Below are 18,718 nucleotides of genomic sequence, written 5' to 3' on the forward strand. Positions count from 1 at the left end.
ATCCATGGTAGGTCCACTTTAAGATGCACTGACTGTCCATTTGCAAGTTCAAGTTGCTTTGTAAAAGTATAACCCGGCACCATTCCATCAATGTTATAGGTCATTTTACAAAGACATTTTATTCACAGTTTTCATTTTGTTACAAGTGATAACACACATTAAAACTCACTGGCCTCTCCTCCGTCCTGTCTGCCATGTAAATCAACTCCACTTCAAACTGCCATTTGTCATCATCGCCGTCATCCACCACATTTTTGCACAGATGTTCTGCGTATCAGCACTGGCCTTGACCCACTTCCAGTTTTGCCGCTACTTTTAGCCCCGCCCACCCCCCCTCTCCCTCCACGCAGCCAGCGTGTCCAGTGCGGTTTACAAAGCGGCGCATGAGAAGAGACCCCGGGTCCCTGGCGCTCCTGTCCCCTCCAGCACTGAACAAATTGGGGTCAGTGGCCTTTTGGAGAGGGTTGATGGTGCGGGGTGTACTCTCTAAATGTGGAAGTGAGAGGAAGTGTCATTACAGATAGGGTTTAACACAGTGCCAAAAGTGCAGCTGAGATCGTTGCTTTCGGCTGTTGTGTGTTTCTGAATGTGACTCTAGGGTTTTATTGCATGCTTTTTCCAACGTCATGATTGCTTCACCGGGTCAGATTTGTACATTTGTGGTGATCGGAGAAGTGTTGTTGTTTCTTGTGAGGAAATTGCGGATGGATATTAAGTTGTATTGCTGATCACTTCATTATTATAAAGATGTGTGCATATTTTCTTTGCAAAGTAGAACCATCAGTGTGTAGGTGTCTGTGGAGACCTTCAGTCGTCCAGGTAAGGCAAGGCAAGGCAAGTTTATTTGTAGAGCACATTTCATACACAAGGCAATTCAAAGTGCTTCACACAGCAGGAATAAATGCATTACAATCTCAAAGAAATTGCAGAAACAGAAATACAATAAAATTAACTAAATAAAAAATAAAAAACACCTAGCCAAATCCAAATTTATCCGACCACATTGGCAAGCAAGTAGGTTCCATAGCTATCAAGTTTTAAAGGACAAATATTATACATTATTTTTTATTATTATCAGCCTTTAAGCATGCTCTTGGTTACCTTTATTTAGGAATATCGTGTTTTCTAACTAAAAAATTGTTTATAAAAAAATGAATTAACGCCTGTATCTCTGTTGTTTGCCATTGGAATAACTGAGTATTGGCGACATCTACTGGCTGCAAAGGTACTTCCACCAGATAGTAATAAACAAATGGAAAGTTTATTCGGAGATGCAAGACAGCCATGCAGCTTGTACTGATTGTGATTAGGCAGGATAAATACATAGATTAAGTCTCGCCATAATGTATGGACAGCTCAGAAGATTCGTCACAGATCAAGAAAACGCCACCAATTGAGTGTGTTTTGACGCTCGGAGGGGAGAGGACTTTCTAATGTCTCATGTTTTTGATAATGGAACAATGTTAAAGCATGTTTAATATCTCAAAAAAGTCTATTTAGCCCATTGTCTAAGTGTGAACACATTTTGCCACTCATCCAAGTAGCTTTTTCAGTTCCTCTGACAGTCTCTGCCTTATATCTGCCTGGACGGAGGAGCTACTGTAACTACACTGAAACTAGCACATCAGTGTGACATATACAGCCAAATCCCTCTCAGTTTGTACCCATGCTGTCCTCCAAACCCAAACGGAATCCTGTCACTGTCACATTGAACACTGTCGCTTCCACTCCGAGTTCAAGCCTGTTTTTTCGAGTCGGAAGTCAGATTTTCAGAGTTTCAGAGATCATACGACTGCAGCATTAGACACCAACCAGTCCATTTGTGTAAAAAAAAACATTACACTTAGTACTAACAGCATCGTCAACAAATTAACCACTGCTTATCTGACATAAAGCAAATTATATATTGTGTTGTGAAGGTTTTCAAATGTATTTATTGAAAGCTCAGTGGAAAATGCAACTAGTAATGTTAAAGGACACATTTTATGCTAAATTGACCTTCTGGATCTTTTAACAATTATAATACTGTTCCCTCATCAAAAACGCCTGTGTGCTTAAATGAGCAAGTCAGGACTGGCAAGCTTTTGTTTGTTTCCCCGTATTTATTCCCTCTGCTGCCAGTATATGAAGTTCCAACGCCTCACACATATAAGGTAATTAAGATAAGAGGCTCTAACACATAATACAAATAATACATAACATGTGTCTAGCCCACAACATCAGTGATAAATATTGTTTTCACGTCTTGATAATTACCGTAGCTATGCTTAACTAAATAACGACGTTGCACAGTGGAAGCTCAGGTCAACTCTTCAATTAGTCATTGAGTAAATGCCTTTTTAAAATGCCCACTGTCCCTTAATTACAGCTAACAAGCATCCTGAAGAGGTGATTTCTGAACAACCTTTAAAAGACACTTGAACGCACCACAGGCAGCAGTCACAGGGCTTAATATCTGTGGCAGAGGAGAGGACACAACATAGCATGGATAATTAGCCACTACCTCAATGACCCCTTCAAGAGCCATCCTGCGTTTGGCAATCCATGTTTACTCGGAAGCAGAAAAGGGTATCCAATTATTTATAGTCAAGAGTGTCAATCATTTAGTTCAGGTTTACATGTTATTATTCATATTTTTAAACTAATCAACCTAAAAAATGATATGCATATGCCCCCAGTGCACGTTCTCTTTGGGATTGAAGCAAAACATGAATAACGTCATTGAATAAATGTATAAGTAGTTAATGGGGGGGGGATATTTGAAATGTTAACTTTATAACTTGGACAAGACTTTAAAATTGTAAGGGAGTCATGTCATGAATTCATTAATTGGTTTCAAGCACATGAATGCCATTTTGAGGACTTTTCACCTTTCAAAAGATTTGTATTTAATTGTTAATGAGTGGAGTTTGCTCACTCAAGCCACAACTTCACTAAATATACACACAATTAAGTCATTGTCCAACCTCAGCGTTCTCAGCCAGGAAAAGAAAACCTCGAGTTGATCTGGAATCAAAATATTTGTTGTATTAGGGCTAAATATTCAGGACATAACTGAATGAAATGATGGTAGATTTGTGCTAAACAGTCAACATTATGTTTTTAAGTCGAGATCTTTATGTCTCTGTGGGAGAAAAATGCATTTGGAGAAAAACCTTACAAATCAATGTACTTAGGTAGATTCAATTAAATAATAAAACAACCTTAGGTGCAGCTTGGACAAGTCGAGATGAAAGCGTACATCTTGAGAGAACAAACTGACCTTATGCTCGTAGTGTCTTGCCTTAGAACCCTTTGAAAATGTGGATAAAACCAGCCCTTTGAAACCCCCTCCTTAGAAGACACGCTCCTCTCTCCTCCCTGGCTCTCTCCTACACAAAATCAGTCATTCAGGTGCTCGTCTCTCCATTTAAAGCTTCATTCCCCTCTGTCTCACACACCTCACTGCCCCCGCACACCCGGCTCCCTCCCCGCTTCTCTCCCCCATCGCAATTACATTTCATTTGGTGCCACCGCTCCTGAAATTACGGTATGGGAGTTCGCGTCCTGTTAATTATGACTGCCTGGCTGCGATTGGAGTGGAAGAGAAAGCAGTGGAATGAAGGGCCCCGGGAAACCAGAAAGAGCAGCGGGCCCCCGTGCCATTATCGAGTTCTGATGGGAGGGCCCCGTGGACGCAATCAAGCCACTAAATAGTTCCAGGCCTGGGGGTTATTGGCGCGCTTTTGGTAAGTGGGGTAGAAAGGGGCAATCGCTTTGGATTTGAGGTTAGCGATTGTTATTGAGGTAGATGGGTTTGGTGGACAGGGACGTGTCGTGAAGCGGTTTACAATTCCATTTTATTGTAAAGAAATGTTGAGGTTTTACACAAAGAGTAACGGTCGGAGCGGAGAAGAAAATAAGAATAAGTTATATCTGTGGGAAAAGTTTGAAAAATAACGTTTCTAGTTCTTCAAAACTGTGTTAATGGGATTTTTCAAACCAAGTACCACAAGATCTAAACCAGGTGTGAAAATGATCTAAAAATAGGATCATTGTCGTTAAATTATGATTTTAATAGTAATAAAAAAGCCCTGAAATTGAATAGACAATAATGTCAAATATTTAATGTTTTGCTTTTTATCCGTTTCGCTTAATTTATCCAAAAGTCCTTAACATTTAGAGATAGAGAGCAGTGATACAATAGATTTTATGTGACACTGTGTAGAAAACGAGTTGAAACTATTCTTGGAACTTGTAATGTTGTAATGTAATTTTTTATATTATTTCTACAACATGAATGTACTCAGGAGTATGTTATAAGGCCAATAATATTACAAATAATGCATCATATTTGTCTTTAAGTCCTGCTCTATCAAATTTATGAATGATAAAAAAACGTATCCCTGGGTGACCTTACCACTGGCACATTCTCCTAATTACTTTCCATGGGCTCGTCTCCAAGTGTGGCCAAACTTTTCCTCCGACTTGACATTTTCAGTTTGCGACGAAAAAGCTTTGCAATTCATTATCTGCAAAATGCCATAGGAGTGAATAGTTGCAGAGGAGAACAAACATGACGGGACGTATTGCTTGGTGCAGACTCGTCGATTGCGGTAACGATTGGAGACCAAAAAAAGATGGAGAGTTGGACTGATTGTAAAAAATTTAAAAAAGCAATTATGGAGGTTGGTTTTATTTTTTAACATAGAATTTGTGTGACTGAATTTGTTAGAACAGAATTGTGATAATAAATGAGTCTGAAATGTCACATATTATTTTCTCTCTTTTTTGTCATAAATTATTGTTTAAACACATCAGTTTGTAATGAAAAAATGAATGAAAAAATAAGTCGGAATTGTAATGAAAAAAAGTCAGAATGTGAGTACAAATGTGAGTTACTACAAAAGATGGAAGAAAACCTTAAAAATATTAAATTTTGCTTCAGATATTTTCATTCAAGGCTTCGTTTCAGCTTAAGTGGATTCAGTTTTATGAATAAAATGTTTAAAAATGACAAACTTAAAATGTGAGTTTGTAAGATTGACTGTTTTTATATTTACAAACTAGATAATATGAAATGACTGAAGCTATGATTAAAAAAGGATAAAATCATCTTTCATGAAATTGAGTTTCAAAAAATAAATAAATATTGAGTTTCATGAATTCCATCCATCCATTTTCTACCGCTTGTTCCCTTTCAGGGTCGCGGGTGACTGAAGCCTATCCCAGTGACTTTGGGCCTTAGGCGGGGCACACCCTGGACAGTGGCCAACAGTGTTTCATAAGTTGAATGTAAAAAAAAAAGAAACAAAACAACAGAAAATAACTTTGGATTTGGACGTGATGTGGCGTGGGTTGGTGAGGTTGATTATTTCAGCTGACTGGCGAGGAGAGGAGCTTGTATTTAATCAGCCATAGAAGTTAAATACCACGCGGTCCCTGAGAGTGGAGCAGTAATTACAGCGATGGATGTGTCGGAACACTGACAACGTTCGAGTGGGACTGAGGGTCGTCTGGAGCCAAAGGTTCACAAATGTTTAGAACTACTGCCTGACTCACAGTTTAGTCAGTTAAGTCCCACTATTTCATGGTAATTTGCGTTCAATCAACTGTTTGGTAATATGAATAAATCACGCACGAGAGTGGAGGTTGTAGTTGCTGGACGGGGCGGCTGTGGCTCAGTGTTTGGATCACCCGCCCACAAACCCGACGATCAGAGGCTCGATTCCCACTCCATGTCCTGTGCTTGTGTCCATAGGCAATAGGGACAAAGGAAGACATTTTGAAGGAAAAGTTGACTCATGAACACAACTGACATACAAACTATACATTAGAAGATGTTGTTTTTTCAAGCTCAGTTAGTTATTTAACCAGCAGAATTGTTTATCACCTACGAGTATGTAATTTTTTCAAGTTTCAAAAAAAGTTATATTTATTTAAAAGTGTAATTAAATTAATAAGTTAAAAAAAAAAAGATGAAGATGAAATAAAAAGTCAAAGTTGAATTATTAGGTTCTAGCAACTAAATTGTTTCTGTGTTTATTCTATGACTGCTTTGTTCAATTTGTTCCTCGAGCAGTTTTGAAAACACAAATATTATGCATTATTAATATCATTATTAGCTCTTAAACACGCTCTTAAGCACCTAGATTTGGCATCTCATATTTTAGAAGTAAACAACAAAATTGAGTTGCAGGAGGATTACACAGGTTAGTAATCAGACTCAAAATGTTATCTAGCAAAATAGTTGTTCACAAAATATGAATCTATTCTGGTTCTGTCTGACACAACCCTGCTCACCCCACTCACTTCCTCCGCTCACCGCACAAACCAGATCTGAACCGACACAACATTTACTACCTCACCGAGCATTCAGCTTCAGCCAACAAAATATCCCCAAGTAATTTCCCCTCCGAACACAACCTTCGCACAGCACCACACACAGAATGTTTCAAAGTTGCCATTTAGAGGGAGAGCATCTTGTCCGTTTGATTGATTTGCGATTGATACATAGAGGAATATAAATGGAAGCAATGTCAGGGGTGTAAATAACGACGCAAATGTACACAAAAACAGTGCATCAGTTCAAACCTTAAATAGTCTTATCGTTTCTAAGGTCCTGAGGTACTTTAGTCTACTGTATGGGAGTGGACAGATGCTGAATGTCCCTTCTGTGCAGTCTGGGCCAGTCCCATGTCCTTCAACAAGCCTTGAACATTTTTTTGGCATTGATGCGTTGCTGTATTGAAATATCGGTTGTCTCTCTCTCATCTCGAGGGAAATGATTGCAAGCTGGAGGACTAATTAGAGAGCAAAAACTGTTGGTGATTTTCAGATGAAATAACTCAAGCAGGTATAGGTTTCAGCACTGTTTTGCCTTTGTTTGTGTTCCAGTTCTTTCATCATTTGCTTCCATGAAATATTGGGTAAATATTAAATACATTTGAGGTAAATGGATGAATAAACGCAGTAAACACTTCTGCATACTTTTAGAAATCAGCAGTTTTCTTTATACCATTAAAACCTGTGTTTACCTGCGTTGCAACAATGAAATTTCCCCATGTGTGGACAATAAAGGAATATCTTATCTTAAAACATTCAAGTTTCCATTTTGACCCAGGACTCAGATATAAATATAATCTGAATGTAATAGTAATTTTCCTGGTTAATAATAATTAAATCAAAGTTTAAAGAAACAAATAAACTAAATTCTTCTTTTAATATTTTTTTGGTAATTCCATTATTTTTTCAGGGGTAAAACAATGTTACATAATTGCGCTATTTTTTCAAGTTTTACGATGTAGATTAGATATCATTTGCCTCTAAACTACGATCAAAATACAATCACAATTAAAAAAGCCGGAAAAAGTTTCTACCTCATCATCTAGCGACTCCACATTAATACATTTCTCTTATTTTATCTGACTAGACTTGGATAAAAACAAACTCAAACTTCACAGTGAACGCCAAATGCGTGTTATTTTTAAACCGGCGAAAATCTATTAATGGAGAAGCGCACGCAGCCATTCTCTTGTGGTGTTACTCCCAAATTGCCTTGACAAACGGCTGCGTTAGCTCACACCACTCCGATGCACCTTTCACAACTCGCTACATCTTGTCACTTCCTATTTATCACCCGGGCATATGTTAGCGGTTGTTAGCGCCAAATCGCGTCGCTAACTGCTCCATTGCCGCCGTCTCATCTGCAGTTAGTGCCGTGGAGTTGTTTCACCTCTGACTGTAAAAGGACTGAAATGAGGAGTCGGCTTTGATTACATGTTAGGAGACCGTAACTCTTTACTGTAGTCGACTCCTGACCCGGTTTTGACCTCCAGCCCAGCGTGTGATGGATGGAGAGAGTGGGCAGTTCAGAGCAGACAGTGTGAGAGTTCCTTGGTGTGCTGGACTGGAAGTGTGAGTGGATCAAGGAATTAATCAGGTAACAATTCAGCTACGTGTGGAGAGTTGAAAAGTAAGCATGGAAAATGATGATGCAGATTTTTTCTTATTTATCGGGAATCATTTTGCATGCATTTTCTTAAAAGTTGCATGTATATACTTTGACTATATCACGTTTACAATTTTCATCTTAACAACGTTTTGTTTTTACGTGAGTGGGATGAAGTAACATCCATCTTCACCTGTGTCTTTGTTTTCAGACGTGTCCAAATTCAGTTCCTCATTGGACTAACTTCTCTGTGAATATGAGTCGTATTGTAAGAACACAGCATTTTTGAAGCTTAACGCACAGAGAACACATTTGTAGGACGTCAGAGGAGGAAAGAGAGTCCCACAAGTTGGCTGATGGTCTTGATTGTGCAGGTACGGGACAGGTTTAAAAAGGAGATGGGAGGAGAAGTGGAGCTTAGTGTCATCAGCAAAGTAGTGAAATTTGAAGTGGAGAAGTTGAGAAGTGGGGCCAAAGACAAAACCTTGAGTAATCCCACTGAGAAGAGCAAACATCCCTGATTGAATTCTTCTGAAAATAATCAGATAATAAAATCAAGCAGACCCCATTAAGAAACAATACAAAATAGAACTAGGCTGGATGGGTTCTTAACCAAACCAGGACTTAACGAGAACTAAATCAGGCCTGGTCCGTTTCTGCAGAACTACCATTACATGTTTTTTGAATGTTACATATACTAGAAGTACTAATACTATTTAGGAATGATTAAGTATGCCCTGTTAGCATGCTAACTAGGCATGCTTAACCCTTGCTTAGATAGCGCCATACATAACATAAAAAACTCGCAAAACATTTTGTAACGCCCCTAGCCTCCGACCACGCCTTGTTAGCTCTCATTATCAGACAAACATAGGTTATCTGCGCCGGGTTAAACACTGCAGATATTTAATTAAGCTGTGAAAAATGTGATGTGGCGTGCATTACCCAGGGAAGTGAGGAGAGAAGGACGGGGAGTTTACGGGCCTAAGATGTCAGAGTCAGATACAGATGGGAACAGGGATATGCTTGTCAAAAAGGCTTCTATCTCAGACTCCCCGCCCCTCCAGCTACAAGCAGGGACGCCATGCAGCCAGTGAAGATATCCGCACACATGCGAGTTGACAGGAAGAGGGATTTATAGAGAGATTGAATAACAGGACAAGGGCATATAGACCATAGAAGACAAAAGAGATGCTGTGTATAGTGTCATCATTAGGTCTTGACATGTTGAGACAATAGGGCAACTGACATTAAAGTCACTTCAGTGAGTCATTGGAGTTGTACAGAAGAATAAACATGAGCTTATGAACCAGAGGATGTCAGTTTACATGAATTGTGATTGACATTGAAATTGTGATTGAAATCGTGATCTGACTTCAAGAAAATTGTGTTGTAAATCTTTTTCATTTATTATAAAATACTGTCAGACTATAGAATAAAATTATCTGAGGTGTGATGACAGAATCTTGACACAAAAGTAAAATCTTGTAATATATTTTAAGATAAATGCAATCAACAAGCTAGGTTTTATTTCGGTCATGTATGACATTAATAAAGTACCCAAAAACGTACTTACTTGTATTATTATTGGCCTTTAAACTTGCTCTTGTCCTCAACAGGAATTGTTTTAGAAGAACTAAATCTTTCGGAATGAAGTGAATGAAGCTAAATACAACTCCATGGCTAAAGCGTCCATTAACTTTCATCAGTTAGCAAGAGTCCTAATCATTCACTATTGTTGACAACATTTTAGATCAATTGCTTGTATGGATTGGGAACTCTCCCGTGGGCTTCTATCCGCAGTAATTACTACTTTTGCTTTAATTAATGCCACATGCAATCTGTACACACAATATTGTCCACTTTCCCCACAGATATTCCTGGTCCACACTCGACACATTTCCAATCCAATCCATCAAGTTGTTTAGCCTACATTAATCACAGGGACACTTAATTATTCCTGCACCTACAACCTTTCCATATCTCAACACACATGTTAACCAAGCACCTCTGCGCTGTAAACATTTGGATAAGACCTTACGGGATGATAAGGAGGCTGATGGTTTTGGTTAGGCTACAGCTAAAAGGGTAAGATAAATGAGGGGGGATAAGAGTGCATTTATATGACATTTAGATGATGGTTTTCAGTCTAAATTTTAGTTTCATAATTAGTGACATGGGTCTTAGTAGCATTTAAGGTTGACTTCTTAAAAGACACAAATGCATTACGTGATTGGCTTTTAAACATGCTCTTGTACCTCTGCTTCCCATATTTAAGAACTTAAACTAATACAATTAATACCAAAGGCAGAAATTAGTAAGATATGATGTAACAAAAAATGTAATTGACTGTTTTCTGAGGCTCAGATTAGGAAATAAGCACGAATGAAGCGTGATAAAACTCCAAATATGATAAGGGAATGTTGTAATACCATATTTAAAGCTCAATAAAAGTCAATTTGACATATGTCCTCTAATGCATGATTTGAACATGTTTAAAACTTATGAGGTTAAAATGACCCTAAAAACATCAATCAAGTTCACATGAAATAAGTAAATAATTTCAGTTTAAAAATTATACTTTAGTTTAACGTTTTCCGTGATTGGATAACCCATGAATTTTAAAATGTTAAAAACTGTCTCAATTCCCCTACATCTTAAATTTCCCTGTACTCAATGCTTGCATAATCAAATCCGACAATTGTTTTGCCCTCAATAATCACGTAACTCTGCCACCTAGAACCGCTCCACATCTCCATACACTTGTTAACAAGCACCTTTGCCGCCTACACGTCCATGTAGCTGTAGGTCAAACTTGCTTCGTGTAAAAGTAGACTGCTGGATATAGGCCTCAGTGGATCGATAAGCTATTAAGGCCCGAGTCTGCCTGTGTGGTCCCACCTTTTAAACAATCACAGGGAGGGCTGCGAGCTGAGTGTTCGGGGTGGCAGGGTGGCAGTTTCTCTCAGTCTTTAGCCATATCCACAAGGGAATACACAACAAGTCCGTAATCGTTTGGTTCCATGTTTGGGCACTATCGGAACAAACTTGGAACTTTGGAGCGAGTCAAGTGGAGGGTGTGAAAGTTGTTTGGAGGTGGTGACGAGTTCCAAATGCGTTGTTTCTGTTTAGCACAGACATAGGCGGAATAATAAATATACATTTGCTACATAGATACTAAGTTTAAACGCAAAGCTGGTCAAAAGCTATTACAAATCTGATTATTGTGATTATAGAGTCAAATTACATGGAAGACATATTAGATTTGATGTAGTAATCTTGGAGAATGGAAGTGAGGAACACAAGAGAGGAAAGAGTACTTGGCAGAAAGCTTTTTTTTTTAGCTAGTTAACTTTTTAGTAAGTTAGTTGTTTGGTTGTTTGGTTGTTTGGTTGGTTGGTTGGTTACTTGGTTGCTTGGTTGATTGCCTGGTTGCTTGCTTGGTTAGTTGCTTGCTTGCTTGCTTGGTAGCTTGGTTGGTAGCTTGGTTTCTTGGTTGCTTGCTTGGTTAGTTGCTTGGTTGTTAGCTGCTTGCTTGATTGTTTGCTTAGTCGGTTGGTTGGTTGGTTGGTTTCTTGCTTGGTTAGTTGCTTGGTTGTTGGCTTGTTTAGTTGCTTGCTTGATTGGTCGGTTGGTTGGTTTCTTGCTTGGTTAGTTGCTTGGTTGTTAGCTTGGTTGGTTGGTTGGTTGCTTAATTGCTTGCTTGGTCGGTTGGTTGGTTGGTTGGTTGGTTGCTTGGTTGCTTGGTTGCTTGGATGGTTGCTTACTTGCTTAGTCCCTTGGTTTGTCAGTTAGTTGTTTACTTGGTTGGTTGGTTGGTTGGTTGCTTGGATGGTTGCTTACTTGCTTAGTCCCTTGGTTGGTTAGTTAGTTGTTTACTTGGTTGGTTGGTTGGTTGGTTGGTTTGTTTTTCTGAACATGAATCCTTAAATATTTTCAAAATGTGGATATGGGTTGATGTTACCATACACACTTAATCATTTTTAAATCTCAATTTAGTCCACGAGCAAGTTTGGTCCTACTTTTCTGCTTTTATCCTCAGTTAAACCTTCATTATACTTCCCGCATGTAAATTCCGCATGGAAATGAGATGGCGGAGACAACATTGGCAGTATTTGTAATCAGTTTGGTTCATGCGGCTGCAGACACAAAAAATCTGAGCTAGTTGCAAGCAAATCCCGCTCATATCCATGCTACTCGCCTGCATAGTTACAAATCTTCCCCTGACGCCAACGCAGAAAATCAGAGACCTCACGGACGCGTTGAGCATAAACTGAGCTTTAGTCCCTTTCATATCACTGCCCTACAAGCAAGTTATGAAGTTATGAAGTTTGAAGTTGTGCATGTGTCAGCAGAGCGACTTCTTCTTGTTCGTCTTCTTCTTCTCACAGTATTTTAATGAGAGGACTGTGAGCCGTGCAGACACCTGAGCTTTCAAACCGAGAGGCGGCATATTAGTCACAATAGCCGTTAATAGCGGCAGAAACAGAAGGTGTACATGAATCAGCATGCAAATGAGAGCATCTTTTCTAATGAGTAATGTGCATGAGAGGTGAAGAGAAGCTAATAAATGCAGGGTGAACAAACGGGAAGATACTGGGCTGTTGTTCGTTGACAGGATGTAGTGGTGTACAGTGTTTTATGGTATGGTACAATTTTATGGTATGGTACAATTTGCACATTTAACGTACATTTTCAGTATGACGTTGCTCATTGCTAACAAAAGAATAATAATAGATACAAAACATAATATAATGGGATTCTGACTTTGCATCATTTGTTAAATGTATCTATGTACAGCTCTTGCAAATATTATAATTTTAATATTTGTTATTAATTTATATACTCTCTGACTGTAACTAATTGCATTAAATTAGATTTTTTTTTTCTTGCATGTACAAAACATGGTTTTAAAATTCAACTTTAAAACTTTAACAGCACTAATCAGAAGAGAGAGGGCCTTCAGGTCTCATAAAACCAACCCTGCAAAAGCTGTTGTTAGTTTAACAACAGGCATGAGCAAGCAAGTCAATTCTTTAAAATAATTCAAATATTATGCTAATTTCAAAACATTTTCGTTTTTAACCATGTTCTAACATTGTTCCCTCATCAAAAACATACCTGGACTTGTATTTAGCTTCAATCACACTAGTTTGAGGAATCCTAGTTAAAATGTCTTCTCCCCTCCGTGCATCAAAAATACTCTTTGTTCTGAATTTCACTGCTGTGTGATGTTTTCGCGGCTCTGCAAATCTTCTGTGCTATTTTTGAGTCATAAGTCAGACTCGTTCTGTGCATTTTTGGTGTCAAATGTCTGGAGAGGCTAGTTTGCAATGTTTATTTTAAGCTTATATAATTACCTCTGCAGCCAGTAGATGGCGCCAAAACTCATTAAACGGCAGAGTTATAATGTTTTAGTTCTAATACATGTGTACTCAAGAGCATGTTTAAAGGCTAATAGCAATAGAAATAATGCATAGCATGTGACATGGTCTATTAAAATAGTCTAATGTGGCTACAAATTTAACAAAAGAGGGCAATGCGTCTAAGCTAAACTAATGTGTAACAGCTAAAGTGACACCTAAACTTTAAAAAGTAGTATTACCACATAGTGACAATTAAAATGTTCCTTTTTATCTTCAAAGAGTGTAGGGAAACTTGATATCAGACCATAAATCCATAGCGTCCAGAAGGTGACTGGGTCATTTGTACCCTGAGACTTTGCTTAGCTACTGCTGCTGCACTTTGTCCTCGCTTGTGGTGCTTGCACTTACGTAAACTGCCCATCTATTACTGCTTGTACTTTGGCTGACCCTGTAGTCCCTTTACCAAGATTCATCTCCACACATTCATAATGCCCTTTCCTGCAAAAACTTTTTCACCATTGACTTCCTGTAGTGTTTTTCTTAAGCTATTGATTTTAAGTGCGTGGCCCCCAGATATATTTCTCCCAACCTCTAATTGAAAGTCACTTATAGCCTACTTTTTGGCCACAGTTCACCATCACATATTGAGTGAGGGGGTCAGCCTGGTCAAGTTGTCCCGAGAAACAGATTTGAGTCCATCGCTAGCCCTTAGTTAGCATGACGTTAAATCCATAAATTCTGGAAGAATGTCAGTGAAATGAGTTTGCAAAGAAAAGAGAACTGAGGAAGGAAGGCTGAGTCACGGATGCAGTTTGTAAAGGTATGAGTCAGCAGATGGGAGAAGACATTTATTTTAAGCCCTTTTGGTCTATATTTGTTATTTTCAGAGATCGAAAAGTCTTTGGAATGTCTGGACGTTTCCTCTGACATATCGAACCATTTTAGAAGTTGTGAAGTTATCACAAAGACAAATAACCTGATGTATCAAGCAAAAGAACCATTTAAAATGTAATATAATACTTTGACTATGTTTTGTTAGCTATGAACTGTATGACTATTATTTACTGGGAAAATAAACTCTGAACAATAATAAACTCTGAACAAAAAACAATATGTATATATATATATATATATATATATATATATATATATATAAATATATTGTTTTTTCTAAGTGTTTTCATTTTTTAACTTTATTTTTTTTAGTTTTAACTGTAAATGATAGTTTTACACCAACAAAGTAGCTGTTTATGAAGAAAATAAGTAAAAAAGAAGTAGAGCAGCAAAGTAGGGACTAATAATACCAACGAAATGTTTTTTGACCCTTCAAACAGTAATTGAACAAAATAAAGATGTTTAAAGATCCCATATCATGTTATTTTTCCTGTTTCGTAGTCCACCCTAAGGGTATATTTGATAATAATAAGTGTTGTGCAACACCCATATTATAATAGTTACAAAATATCACCCATATCTTGGGCCCCCCCTGTGACGTAGTCTCAGCGAGAGCATGTGTCCCCCGCAAATATTTGGGGCAAATATTTAAGCATTTGTCTGAATATACATATTGCCAAAAAGCAGAATAACAACTTTCCTTTTTTTAAAAAACATGTATATTTAAATGTTTTTATTTTTCAAATGTATAACAAGACGAAACAGAGAAGAATAGAAAACAAGAGAGGAGACATAAACCAAAATAAGCAGACATCCAATAACAACTATAAATGAAAAAGGAGTAAGAAAACGTCCAGAATTACAACGTTTCAACATAAAAAGACAGGCACTTTCTCTGTGGATAAATACCCTGTGTAGTTGGCAATTCATTCAAATGACAAGTGATTTTGTTGAGCAGTTAGCGGTCCATTATACTCCGTCATTTACAGTCAGTGAAATTTGTGGTTGGTCAATTGTATTAAGTGTTTCTCCCGCTCTCCCTCGTTCTCTTACCACAGACTGGGTCTATTTACACTCTTCATGGTCATTTGCGCAGATGGACTCGGGGATAATGAGTTGAACGCACTCATATTTTTGATTTTCACTCTTGGTGGCTATGTTTTGCATGCTGGGGTTTCTTTTTAATTAAATTATAGCACCAACGTCAGAAGCTGTTAGTTTGTGGAGTGAATGATTACTGTAAGGTGCTCATTTGGAATTCAAATTTTAAGAGAGAAATTTGAAGCAGCGCCTTATACCATGAAAGCAACATTCCCTTCAGCTTTAATTTAGACAAACAATAGAACATTTTAATGATATTCTTGGCACTGTAGAATCCCAGTTTTGTTCAATTATGTCAGTATAATGAATCACTTACAGTCCATTTTGTTTTTGGAACATTGGACTTGACATTATAAGCACCCAAAGTTATAAATACATCATTATTGGTACAAATATTGGCCTTGAGTTAGTACATTAGTCCAATGAATTCTACATTAAAATACAAATATGATTACAAAAAATACCTTTTTAACCATGTTATAAAGCTATCCCATCATCAAAAACATATATGGAATTGTATTTAGCTTCATTCATGTTTTCATTAATCCTGTTTACGAGGTCCTAAGAAAACACTCACTCATTTCCCCAGACTGTGATGTCAAAGGTTAAAGGTCCATAAACCATCCCCAGACCCGTTCATAATATTTCTGCCTTAAATCGTACTCTTTACCACTACATGCTTACGGTAGCGCGTTTGTTTATTTCCGCATGGTAATTCCTTCTGTTGCCAGCAGATGGCGTGCTAACACTGAGCTGATCAGGGAACTGCCTGCACTTTCATAATAACAAGATGCCAAAATTAAGGGACAATTAAGAATGTTTAAAGACCAACAACAATTCATATAGTCCTTTATTTACATTTATGGATGCAACTATTTGGTATTCAGCGTTCAGACAATAAAGTGCATACGTGTTTTTACCAATGATAATAAAATAATGAATGGCTTTTAGTTTAATGTTAGTGTTGTGTTAATTTTAACATTTTTGGCTGTTTGTAACTACTATACATTAGATTTCTGACCTCTGTTTCCGATTTCTATTGTATATTTTGCAAACCTCTTTATGGAAAAATAAATTGGGAGAACACATCCCAGTGGCATAAAAATGTGTTTGGTCTAGTGTGAGAAAATCTGCTGCAATAATTGGCATTTATAAAGTAATTTCTCGGATCCAAAGCTGCTTACATAACCATTAATTCTATCAAGGGTGCCAAATTTAGAGAAAGCGTTGTATAGAAATACAGAATAGTCTACAATTGAGACACTTGACTCAAGTGCACCTATAGCCATTTCACAAAGCCTTCACGATCTCTACTTCCCACTCCTTACAACGGGTCAAGTGCTCCTCCGCACTGAGTGATGTCTAAGCTCTAAGAAGCACCTCCCTCCTCTCCTCTCCCTCGTCTCCAGCTTCAGAATCTATAGTCGTCATGGCAATAACCGATGCAGAATCGCAGCTTTGCTAACCTGCTGTCCAGGCGCCCCGCCGGTGTTCGCAACTACTGAATGTTTCATGTGCTATCGTCCTCATCGTGAGGTGCAAATAGGATTCACGGAATGATTCAGAGGAGGAAGAAGTAGAGCCCTCTGTGGTTTGGATGTACAGGAGTATTTGGTGTTGTTTAAAGACACTTGGAAGAAGGAACCGTTTGGATTTTAACTAGCATAAAATAACTGGTTGTAACTGGTTGTTTTGGGCTGGAAACATTGGTAAACATCAATCAAACTCCTCATTTTAAGTTCTCCACAGTTACAAAAGTCATAAAACCTTTCTCGAGGTAAAGACAGTTTAAATGTGATTGGAAGATCTCAATACTTTTTTATGGAATTCTACACAGTGTGGCATTAAACACACTTTTGAGCATTTATTCAAGTGCAGGTGTTTTTTTTTTTTTTTTATAGTAGCAGAAATTGTAATTGGATTTGTTGTAGGAGTAATATTTAGTTTTGGGACGAGAAGAAAGTTTTCGGAGTACACAAACATTCAGCCGTAGCCTTCCTCTCGTTGCATCACCCACGGGACCAGCGTCTACTTCCTGATTGAAAGATTGGTGCTACTGTGTTCAGCCTGCGTCGTTTAGACGGAAATTCATAACTGATTCATGTCGCTGCGGTTTCGTTTGCCAGCATTTCTTCACTTGATTCTATCTCTATTGGGTTGATCGTCCTTTTAAGAGCAGATGTGGATTGAGCAGCCAAATACTTTACTCCAGTGTTAGTGCTTCAAAATCAGATTACAGGAGAAAAGTAGAAGTACAAACTAGTTGTTCAAAAATTAACTCTGAAGTGAAAAAGTATCGTGGAAAACTAGTTCAACATCTGATTTATGAGTATTTATTTAAACGTTTTTGATGGAGGATTCGCCACCTGCTTCTCAAGGCATGTTGTTGCCTAGCCTATTAGCCTATTAGCATAATCAAAGTCAACTTATCTATGTTCATGGAGACAAGCCATCAGGCCAAGCAAAAAGTCAGATCTGTGGAGAAGCAAGCTGGTACATCTTAAGTTTTTCCAAAAAGTAGATAAGCAAAACTTTCTAATGGTGCTGGAAACACAAAGTGAACTCATGTTATACTGTCAACATAAAGCTTTTGTCACCCAAATCATTTACTCAAGTAATAGTACTGTTACAATGTCAAATACATTACTCAAGCAGGAATAAACAGTTTTCGAAAACTACTCCGAGAACTATGTAAGTAGTTCTACATCTCACAGACCTTTTTTTCTTATTGAAATGAGCCAGTCTAATCACATACAAAACATTTAACGTTGCCAAGTATAGAAAAAAGAGAAAGTGTTTCCCATAATAGTTGACTTGGGTCGATGTTGCAAGGCTGGTTTTCCGCCCGGAGACAGCAGGGGGAGACGACGGACACTTCAACGCTCCGAAAACACACACTTAACCTTCGCAGGGACTTACAAAGACGTTTAATAATTCAATTTCCTTTAAACCCACTGTTTAAGAATTGAATGTCTCAGAACCGCTTGCATATCTTTTGTTTAAGTCGATGTCCAAATGAGCCTGACGCCGTAACACTGCGGAGAGCACTTAGTCTTAATGGCACGTACAAGTTGCTTACAAGACAGTCTGGGCTATTATCTGGTCTCCGCACAAACCTCCGGCTAGGATCGGGGCCATCAAGCTGCTCCTTCCTTCAGCTAAGCCAGCGATAGAGAAAAAAATGCTAGCTACAAGTTGGATGTCTTCCCAGAGCAATTAGCCAAACCCACATGTCTGTTTGATTAATACATGGATGAAGATTAGCTACTCCTACCCTCTCCAGTCTGTGCCAGTGCCCTCTGCAAACACTGGGACCTCGCAAACCATATGGAGGTAACTTAGTGTCGTAGTTTTGGGAGATTTGTGTCATGCCAAGACCAAAAAACAATTTTCTAGCCGTATTTCTTGGACCTTTTGAAGGCCACCA

The 18,718-nt window shown here is 38.2% G+C and overlaps 1 protein-coding gene across 6 annotated transcripts in view; it reads left to right on the forward strand.

The window, feature by feature from the left end:
* nrxn2b (neurexin 2b) overlaps positions 1 to 18,718 on the forward strand; it is a 1,099,331-nt gene that overhangs the window by 930,351 nt on the left and 150,262 nt on the right. The gene's annotated exons all lie outside the window — the stretch shown is intronic.

The sequence above is a fragment of the Eucyclogobius newberryi genome, unplaced genomic scaffold, assembly GCF_026437365.1.
Source record: "Eucyclogobius newberryi isolate DKJ021-1_F unplaced genomic scaffold, fEucNew1.0.hap1 SCAF_22, whole genome shotgun sequence".
NCBI lineage: Eukaryota > Metazoa > Chordata > Actinopteri > Gobiiformes > Gobiidae > Eucyclogobius > Eucyclogobius newberryi.